This window comes from Cimex lectularius, unplaced genomic scaffold, assembly GCF_000648675.2.
Source record: "Cimex lectularius strain Harlan isolate CLEC.00 unplaced genomic scaffold, Clec_2.1 scaffold344, whole genome shotgun sequence".
Taxonomy (NCBI): Eukaryota; Metazoa; Arthropoda; class Insecta; order Hemiptera; family Cimicidae; genus Cimex; species Cimex lectularius.
Window position 1 is genome coordinate 244,793 of NW_019392996.1, and position 11,437 is coordinate 256,229.

The window sequence follows — 11,437 nt, forward strand, 5'->3', positions numbered from 1 at the left end:
GTAGAGCAGCGCCGTATTTAGCCGAAGGTCTTGGGTTCGAATCCCGCTCGTGACACTGACTTTTTTATCTCAACTAAAAACCTTAATTAATTGAAAGATGTCAATTGGTCAAGCGGACAACGAAACCTAATAAAATTTATTGTTAATAAATCAAATGAACAACAAGATATGATGAAATAATTAAAAATTTTATTATTCCACGTAAGTTAGTCGAATAATAGAGAAAACTGAATGTGAATGATGTTTTTAATTATCCCACTCTTTCTGTAGCACTTAGCAATGGTATGAATTTCTAAAAGCTCTTATTAACTTTTTCAAAGTGAAATCAGCTTTGGTCAAATTGTACCCCCTTTCATTTCATGGACCCCTGGAAACGTTCGAAACGATGATGCGACCCCGAAAAAAGGGACAAATTTAAGCGCGCCCATTTTTCCTGAAGACATAGAACTTTCACTTTAATCAATAAATAAATTTAAAAAACTATAAGTTTTTATTTTATTAATTATTTTTTATAAATAATTAGATTCTCCTGGGTCGGAGAACGCTGTGATGAAAATTCACGATTTTCGTACAAGTTGGCGATACCTTGAAGCACGAAAAAATAGGGCAAAAGAGAAACGGGCGCAAGAGAAGAGAAAGGAGAGTTAAAGGCAAACCCTGAAGAGATCGCTGGTTTTCAGCTGGGCACCTGTACCATGGAGCCGTCTACTCTTCATCTTCCTTCCTCCGGCCACCACCACCTTCAACATTTCCTCCACTACCACAACCAACGAACCACCACCGCCAACTAACTCACTACTCTTATCTAAACAGTTTTGTGACAGTTCTCGACGAAGGATCTACTAGGTGAGCTTATTTATTTATTTATTTTTTAAATATGTTATTTTACACGAAACAGGATTCGGATAACATGGATTATTTTGATTAATTCGGAAAAATATTATTTATTTTATTTAATGAATTTTTTACATAATTTATCATCTTTTAACATTATATCATTAAATAAACATATATTATGTGTTCTTTAAAAGACGCCTTCACTGACAGTAAAATTAAAATCGGACTGTTGGTGTGACCGTCTTCTGCCCTACAATTTTTATAATAAGAGCAGTGGCGCGAAATTTTTTCATTTTGTCAAAGTAAGCATGAGATGACTGACAATGTTTGTATGAAAAAAAATGTGGTTTGTTTACTGTAGATTCTTAACCTAGCAAGATTTTGTTTGTTGGTGTTCTTTTCCAAAAATGCTTAAAGAAAAAGGATTCTCTTTTTCGTTTTTGGGAGATGAGTTTCTAAGAGACTAGGCTCAGGAATCCTTCCACAATGCAGAAAGTTTATATACTTTCTATCGAAAACAAAGTGATTACTCTCTGACCCACATAGCTCGAAGATTGGCCTTCCTATCCCGGCCGACAAGTGAATTTTATCATCTTCAGGTTGAATCCGAAGAGGAGCTCGAATAATTTTTTCCCCTCTGCTGATCTTACACTCGGCTTATCTGAATTTTTCAATCGGCGCGTTTCGCCATGGGATATTTCTCAGGATATGAACAAATATCGGCCGGTTGCATTTTATATAACGTTTCCCTGTTCTAGGCGCCTTTTTCGTACTGGACCTCCGTGAGAATGTGAATGAAAGAACAAGATGGAATCATGTGAATTAGAGCATGTCCGACCAGTGAACAGAATTCCGTTGCGTACAGAATAAACGTCGTTATTGCATTTACGATTCACAAATAGATGGATTCCAAAGAAAACTTCGACGGAAAATTTATTTGTACGCCTTTACCTCTTTTACCGGTCCAACGCTTCCCCACGGTATTTCTTTACAAGGAGAGACAGGATCCTGGACTCCAAAGGATGACCGTTAGCCGAATAGAAACACGCAGCTAAACGTCTCACCTTAATTTATAATCAGTTTCTCCATCCGTGATTTGAAAAAAAAATTGCACCTTTTTAACTACCTATCAAAGTTTCTAAACATACTCTAAGCTTGGTTTATTCTCGTGACAAACAAGTTTGTAAGGTTTCAAATTTTTCGATCCGCATTTTTCTTAAAAAAATTCAATTTTGTAAATGTTTACTTGCAAAGCTCGCCCCCTCTTGAACATCTCAGTTTCCCTTTTAAATCCTGGAACTGGAGAGTACGACGAGAACAGACAATCTCCGATCAAACTGCTGACGCATAGCGTTCACTCGCGGACACGACTCACGCTGAGAAGCCGTACAGTTTCAAAATAGTGCTCTATGTTATTCCAACTGATCATTCCAATTACTGAAAAAATTCCGAATACAGGGGTTAAAAAATGCACACACAAAACCTATTAGAATACATAAATTCTGTAAATTAACAATTAAATTAAATTTTTTTCCTCATTTTGAAGCTTAACACACGAAAAATAGACAGATCAAACATTTCAATTTTTAGTAGTGAAGGGGAAAAGAGAAATTCTTAAAAATTCGTGTAGTCTGAGATGGTGTTGGTTCTTTGGTATGACTCCATCACTCATTCACTCTCTTTCTTTTTTCTCTCTCTCTCTCTTTTACCCACGCACTTACTCACTCATTCACTCTCTNTGAGATGGTGTTGGTTCTTTGGTATGACTCCATCACTCATTCACTCTCTTTCTTTTTTCTCTCTCTCTCTCTTTTACCCACGCACTTACTCACTCTCTCTCTCTCTCTCTCTCTCTCTCTCTCTCTCTCTCTCTCTCTCTCTCTCTCTCTCTCTCTTTACCCACGCACTTACTCTCACTCACCCTCACTCTTCCTCTTTCTCTCTCACTCACTCATTCTCTCTCTCTCTCTCTCTTTACCCACGCACTTACTCTCACTCACCCTCACTCTTCCTCTTTCTCTCTCACTCACTCATTCTCTCTCTCTCTTTCTTTACCCACGCACTTACTCTCACTCACCCTCACTCATTCACTCTCTTGCTCACTCATTCGCTATTTCTCTCTCTTTCTCTCTCTCACTCTCTCTCTCTCTCTCTCTCTCTCTCTCTCTCTCTCTTTACCCACGCACTTACTCTCACTCACCCTCACTCTTCCTCTTTCCCTCTCACTCACTCATTCTCTCTCTCTCTCTCTCTCTCTCTCTCTCTCTCTCTCATTCACTCACTCACTTAAGAGGAACAAAAAACATGGTGCCGAATGAGGACAAGTTACGTGGCTCCCTAAAATTACTTGGAAACGCCATTAAAACAAGTGACAATTTGAGAAGTGATTTGAGTGAAAATATTAAAGAAGCAATAGCGAATTTAAACGAAGTGACTATTAGTCTGAAACTCAAAATTTTGGAGCAAGAAAATGAACTACAACAAAAACGATGTGAACCTTACTGTGAATGCTTATTTCGAAACCAAAAATTATGGCACTCACTCACTCATTCTCTCAGTCACTCAGTAACTCACTCACTCATTCATTCTCTTACTCACTCATTCGCTCTCTCTCTCTCTCTCTCTCTCTCTCTCTCTCTCTCGCTCACTGTCTTACTCACTCTTTCACTCCTTCTCAATTACTCACTGACCTTCTCTCTCACACACTCTCCCTCATTAATTCTCTCTCTCCCAGAGATGTTTGTTGTTTAATTAAAGAAACATTTTTATATTTATATTAGGAACATTATTTTATTTGCATGAAACTAATACAAGCTAGAGAGTTCGCATGTGAGCAAAGTTCGTTAGCCCTTTTACGAAAAGATATACGGAGCTTTCGAGTGTACTTCATCTCAAGATTCATAGAGCATGTCTGTTAAAACTATAATGGTATTCATTAGAAGCGACATCCTGAGACCCACCTTCAAATCATGAATGAATTTTAATGGAGAGATGAGTCATTCTGTTCACCGCACTACGGTGTTACCTATGCTAATCCGCTCGTTATAAACAGAATTTAAGGATTATGATAAGCTTTTATGTAACTATATTTCCCCCTTGTTTATTAAATTTTATTTGGAGAGGACAGGTATTGAACTAACATGAGAATATTTATTTAATCTTTTTTTTTCGATGCTCAGCGAGAATAGGCGGACCAAGATGACCCGAGATGACAAAGCTATTTAAACGTAAACGATTTTGTTTTTACCATGCCCAAATAAATTTTGTGGAAAGGTTACACCTTGATTGTCTAGAATCATCCAGGTCTGCCTATTTCTTGCCGTTTTTTTTCATCTGTCATATGCGTTTGGCACTGTCTCTTGTTTAGAGATTGTGCGTTATTTTATCAACACTGTCCTTGCAAGGTCTGTAGCTTGGTCGTCTTCGATGATCCTTGTCTGCCTATCCACGTTTTTTCTTTCCGATCAGACGCGATTCGGCATTTCTTCATCTTCAGGGGTTGGATTATGTCCTATTATACCAATGTTGTCCTTGGAAAGGCCTGTGAGGTGATGGACGTGTAGCTAGATCGTGCCTAGGTTTGCCGATTGGGCTTTTTGATGCCTTTTGGCCACTTGATATGTCCAGTGGTCCGGGTGCTATTTTACAGCCATGTTATACGAAAACATTTTATGGTAGTTGGTAAAAAGTGGGATGCAAATGTGGTCTTGCGGAAATAGTTTTATTGTGACATCTCCATGAGTCTGCGATGTGATATACCTGTAGCTTGATCGTCTACAATCTTCCTTGTCTATCTTATCATATGCGTTCAGCATTTTCTCATCTTCCGTGGTTCGTTTGAGTGTTTTTGATCAATGTGGTACTTGGAAAGGTCTGCATGATGATGGACCTGTAGCTGATGATCTTCTCAGATCTTCTCCAGTCGTCTGACTAATCACGTTGCTTTTTTTCCTGATAAACACGATTCGACATTTTATAATCTTCATTGTTTGGACTATGTGATATTGTTGATGTCAAAAAGGTCTTGTGATAGGTCTGCTCGATGGTGGACCCATAGTTGATCATCCAGGAGCATCAGGTCTACCTATATTCCGGCCGTTTTTGTCTCTCTGAGATGAGTTCGTCTCATCTTCAGTGGTTGAATTATGTGGTTGCTCCCAACATCGTCCTTGAAAATGTTTGGGATATGATGGACCTGTAGTTTGATCGTCTATGATTACGGCCTGATCTCGCTGGTTTTTCTAGTAGATATATTTCGGCATTTGTTGTGTTTTGTGTGGTCATTCTTTTGAAGGACACCAGCGGGAATATGCGGATCAGGTTAATCGGAGATGACCAAGCTACAGAATCAATGTTCCATTCGGGAAAAAAATTTCATGCTGGAGAAAAAACGAACATTGTGACACCTGCACATCTTTCTTCCATCTTTGCGTATTCACCCTGATTTTTTCTCCTGTCTGCCACGATTCGGCATTTCTAACATTTCTACTTCTTCAGTCGTTTGATATTTTGTCAATATGGCCTTTAGAAAAGTATGCGAGGTGATTGACCTTACCTATCATTCCAGTATTCCTAGTGTTTTGTCAGTAGACATGTTTTGTCATCACTAGTGAAAATATGCTGACCAAACCTCATAGGAACATTGTGAAAACATTCGGAAGAACTTCTGCCGTGACGGAGTCCCATCGAACCTCACTTTGTTTGAATGTCTTCAGAAGTGTATAGATTTAATATGATGACTCTTATGGCATAATCAACACCTACAAATTTGCCTCTTCCTTATCATATTGTGGTCAACTTTTTAACCGTTTCTTCCTACGGGACATACGATTGAAAAGGCCAAAGGAGAGAAGTCGCGGAGGACGGACATGAAACGTCAGACCGGCCGCGAGGCAAGAGCCGTGACCCGCAATTGACTCGGTCGGTACAAAACTAAAGTGCTTACGATTTCCCACAAAATTCGCTCCAAGCTCAGAGGTCGACGCACCACAGCCGAATGAGATTTGTTTCATTACCAGTTAACGGATCCAATAACAAGAAAGGATTCTCATGTCCGTTTCTTTCACATACATTACCCCCTTCATCACACCGCTTCGAATCGTTCATTAATTTTGTACGTTGAAGAAGATAGAAAGATTAGCATTATTTCTTTACCTATGCTATCAGGATGGCCCCTTAAAAAAGAGAAAAAAATCTATTAAGATTGTTTGGCACAATTACTTTTACTTTAGTCATGGGAATAATTGACTTAGCAACGCCTTTTTGTCAATGTTTTTACTTTCAATTTTTACATTCTTACTTATTCTAAGTTTTAAAGTTAGAAAACAGAGGAAACGTTTGCATACAACCATAAAGTTATAAAAGTACTTTCTAAGGAACCAAACAGTTAAATAGTAGTGATCATATGAATAGAAAGTGCGAAGTAAGGAGTCAATCTTAGCTTTTCAATTTCCTAGTTTGAAACGCCTGTCCGAACGATTTAAAATCACCTCTTTATCCTTAGCCTTCGGATTTTACCTGGCTGCATACAATGCAACTGTCACTGAGGAAAGGCGGTAATAAAAATTAAACGGTGATTGTCCAAACTGTTCCCTGTTTCTGACGCCACACGAGGGTCAGCTTTGTCACGATGTCCTTCGTTTCCCAGTTCTTTGACGATCACACTCGGAATTGGCTTGCGGCTAAAATTTTGCAACGCAAAGAACCCATTTAACCCCACATTTTAAAAAAAATAATAAAAAAGATTTAACACTGCAACATGTACATTTCACACGTTTCAACCTTCAAAAACACCTCTCAAAAATCGTAACTCTCAGTACGATTTTTTTTAAAGCCTTTGTAAATTGTTTAGTTTCCGACGAGATGTAATGCTGATAAATCGAAATTAATCAAGTGTTTTTTTTAAATCTCAATTTGTCGATAAAATCATAATGACGTTCGTGATGCTTATCGCACAAGATGCATTTATATATTTCATACACTTGTTTGACTCCCTCTGCTGTTTTTCTTGAACCTCAAACACGATAAACGACGGTCGAACACATAAAATATTCATCAATGCTAATAAACATTGATTATGTAAAATCTGGCGGAATTATTCTACAAACAATAATTGATTGAGGTTCCATATATTTTTTGATGGATGTTCTGCCTTTTTTGTGCAAGTATTTTAAAAGTATTATATATCAATGTAGACGTTATTTTATTTAGGATAAGAAAATAATATGAAGGATTGTATTAAATGAAACAAACGAAAAGACGCTTTCTGTAAAGCAAATACAACAAGTCCGGATTAGTTTTAAGTATTCTTTAAAGCACAGAAATACGAATTTTTATAGTAAACAAAAAATAGACATTTTCGGTTGGATCAGACAATTTTTTTACTCAATAATGTCCATTGTTCCACTAAAAAATTTATAACTCCTCTATATTTTATCCAAAGTCAAAGTTATTGCTACTCTTGTGAATTAATTAATCTTTATATAAGGCACTGGTTGAGATAAAAAAGTCAGTGTCACGAGCGGGAGTCGAACCCACGATCTTCCGCTAAATACGCCGCTGCTCTACCACTTGAACTATCGTGACTTCGATCCGCTCGGACACTAACTTCCCATCCCACTTTTTTATCTCAACCAATGCCTTATATAAAGATTAAGAAAAAACATTCGGTCAATCGGACCACGAACTACAATATAATGAACTTATTGCTACTGTTGAAAAGCTGAATATATTTTCTTGGAGCCTGTACCATAATGTTTGGTTTTTATGTCACTATAAGTAAAAACAATAAGCATGAAATCAACAAAAACTTCCCAAATGTTTTATTTTATATCTCTAGTTATGAGTTTTTTTTACAATGGCCAAGTTTATGCCATTATGTGTAGCTTATGAGTACCTAATTCATTTTTTATTTTCTCAATGATTTGAATCCAGGGTTTTTTCAGGGCGCAGAACCCGTTTATAAACTTTGTTTCTCACTAAAAAAAAAATTAACCTACCTTTGTACGTCGCGTGGTCGCAAATTACGTACAATATAATTAATAGCTAAACTTTTTATATATCCTGCATATTTTTGTTTCTTATGATATATATTAAGTAAACACCTTGAAACACACATAAACAAAGGCAGAAAACCATATTTAAATCAAATATATTTTCAATGTTCCTTGGCTCTTCCGTGCTGGTATAGACCTGAACTTCCCAAACTTTTTAGCCAACCCTTTTCACTCATTTCACAGAACAAAATCCAAGGTGGACCCATCTCATTCAAGTATCTATTTATAAGTAGATACTTATAGTATGTAGTAAATTAAAGTTTTATAAATTAGCGAGTCAATTCATAATTAGGTGATGGAGGGGGATATCGCTATGACAACAAACATTAGATTAACTTTATTTACACAATCCGGAACACAAAAATCAAATTGGACAGAACGGAATCAATAAGTATGTAAAACTCGATCCAAATTCAAAAGTAATAATTTGAACATTAATTATTAATGAATTAATGGGATGATTGAGGTTGTTTTAGCCAGAACAATTTGTATATATTGGGTATAAATTTTGATAGTTGGAGACGGATGTTGGGTTCAGCATCTAAACAACTTCGGTTTGTTAGAAAATCTGGATTCGCATACGTAAATTGTGGCAAATGGAAGAACTCGTTTTGATTTTTCAACGAGGGGTTGCAATTTTTTGTTTTCTAGACGGAGCCAAAAATGAGGTAAGTATCGGACTCGAAAGTAGATTTCAAGGAGTCTGAAGTGAAGAATAACAAACATTTGTATTCACTTGTAGATGGACAGGTTGGGTTTATTGAAACTGAAAACGGTTTGGCCACCCATGGTCTTGCAGCATTGTATCTCAAGCTGTTGGGATGTAGTGCTCAAAGGATATCTCCAAATTTTGAAGGTGTTCACATATTTCATCAATTCGCAAGCTCAGCGATTTTATATTTTAATTTTTTATTTTACTTATTCATTCTACGTTTATTTTTGTAATTATTAACTTTTGTCGAAGTTCGGGAGTTTGGGTAGCCTCGGTATAAACGATTGTTCAAGATCGAATAACTTTCCAGCTGCTCGTTTGAAACACACTTCCCGACAGGATGAGTCTGAAATATGGGAAAAAAAACTCATTGTCCATATTTAAACATCCTGGCCGGCCGATTCCACGAGGGATGAACAGCTTTTCAGGCAGAGCTTCGAGAAGTTAATTGGAACGCAGGATTTCCCCGGTGAAAACAGTTCAAAATTAAGCAATCGGCGGGAAAATAAAAAGCAAAAATCACAGATGTGCAATTTTGAACGATGAAGAGAAAGTTTGTGATGAATGATGAAAAGATAGCAGCAGGACTGGTGTTAAAATTATTGCCAATAAATGTACCGTCCTTTAACTCTTTACATTTTGTTAAATTGAAAAAAAAATGTGGATTGTAGGATTTCTTCTTTTTAATTTTAGAGAAACAACTCGCAAGCTTTTTTTGCTTTCTCCTTATTAAAGTTAAATAGGTGTAAAGAAAAATTACTGAGCTCACTGCAATGATCACATGGCAATAATCAGGGCGAGTAATTAATAATAACATTAATTAGTTTTATTTGTCATTTTAACTAATTTTAATGATGATGATTTTCACCCTTCTCTTCCAAAAATATTTGCGAACTAGAAACGGGGAATTTCCACGCTAGGGAGATACGGGCCAGTTTGACCTATGATCGGTGGAGGTATTTGTAAAATGCCGTCCTTAAACCAAGGCCAATCCTCTTGTAAAACCCCCAACGGTGAGAAACATCCTTTCCATCATTTACACCGAAGTGAAATTACCAACAGATACAAAACTGTTCATAGAAAGCTCATTCGAAAGGAGCTGTCTGATGTTTGGAAACCGACTGGTAGGACGAGTTGAATCTTTGTAAAAAAAAATTACTTCCGAATTGTTAATATTTTTATTGGCTTTATTTGGTTTTTATCTTGGTTGGGTAACACATACAGCAAACATTAACTTCTGGACGTTCAAAGCACTCCGGACAAATTTCAGACGGCTTTGAGCATGCTACAATTTCGGTTTCGAAGCAAAAAACTTCTCAAATCGTTTTATTTTTAAATAAATTTTATTTTAAGCAAAGCATAATTGAAGTAAAAAGGCTATAGTCAGATGAAATGACGCCAAGGCTATAAGGAGGGCGAGACGAGACGCTGACTCTTTCCGTTCGTGCAAATTCTGCTTGACAGGCCTTTTACCGTCAAATTAACGCTTTTTAGATTCAAATAACCGTTTTTAATTTAAAATGAACCTTTTAAACTTCAAATTAACTGTTTTTATTAATTATTTTTTAAAATTTGAAATTCACTTTTTAATTTAGAATTCAGCCTTTTTAATTTCAAATGAACCTTTTTTAATTTAAAATTAACCCTTTTATTAACTTCAAATTAACTTTTTAAAATTTTCATGTGACTTTTTTAAATTCAAATTAACCCTTTTTAATTTCAAATAACTTTTTCTTTAAAATGTTCAAAAACCAACAAAATCGTACGAATTACAGGGTGTTCAGCTACTCGTGTTACAAATTTTGCCAATAGATTCTACATTCAAAATGGAACCAAAAAGTCCTAATTAACTATGGTTTGAATCTCAACAGTTTCGGAGTTATTTCATTTTTTCTTAGTTTTTACGATTATTTAGGATAACAGAACTAAAAGGTTTTGGACAAATCCGTTGATACCATTGAAAAACTACGTTAAATTTCCAATAAGATGTGATCAATACTAAACTTGTAAACGTCGCTGAAATAAGCGTTTTAGTAGCCAGAACATTGAAAAATAATTTTTTTTTCGATGTTGAAAACCTTACTATGGAGATTCTAAACTACTATTCCCAAACCTAGAGACTAGAAAATTAGAGAAATGTACTCCAGTTAATATACATTTTAGTGGTGTAATTGCTTTTTTAATTACTTTTTTCAAAGATGAAGAAATTGATGAAGGAAAGGTAAAAACCGTGGTTGACGGAAAATTTAAAAAAAAGTATGTAAAAACTTAAGGAAATTTTGAATAAATTTATTAAGCCTTTTTGTAATTTGGGTTCTAAACCGAATAGTGTAATTGTTTACTTATTTACCAACTTGACTGCAACTTTGATTATTGTATTATTATTCCCTGGAAAAAAGAATTTTAAGATTCAAAACCTTTCAATGTTTAATATTCAAAATTTCCTTATGTTTTTACAAATTTTTTTTTTAAATTTTCCATCTTATCAATCCGTCAACCACGGTTTTTACCTTTCCTTCATCAATTTCTTCATACCTGAAAAAAGTAATTAACAAAGAAATTACACCACTAAAAAGGATTAAATGGAGTACATTTTCTCTAATTTTCTGGTTTCAAGGTTTGGAAATAGTATTGGGTTGTCCGGAAAATAATGCAGGATTTTGGTATTAAACAAAAAAAAAGAAACTAGTTACTTTAAAGCAATGTTCTTTAATCAAAATAATTTCCCATACTCTCAATACATTTCTCCCAACGTGTTGGTAACTTATTAATTCCGTCTGAGTAGAATTCAGAATTTTTAGAATTGATAAAGTCAATAAATGCATTTTCCAGT

At 35.6% G+C, this 11,437-nt stretch overlaps 1 protein-coding gene across 5 annotated transcripts in view; it reads left to right on the top strand.

The window, feature by feature from the left end:
• The first annotated feature begins 640 nt into the window (after positions 1 to 640).
• LOC106664129 overlaps positions 641 to 11,437 on the top strand; it is a 64,780-nt gene continuing 53,983 nt past the window's right edge. For 3 of the 5 annotated variants that reach the window (XM_014389567.2, XM_014389571.2, XM_014389570.2), the window contains exon 1: positions 643 to 846. The gene's annotated coding sequence lies outside the window, so the exon portion shown is untranslated. Of the gene's footprint in view, positions 847 to 11,437 lie in introns of all 5 variants that reach the window. The other 2 variants (XM_014389568.2, XM_014389572.2) reach the window with 2 other exon arrangements.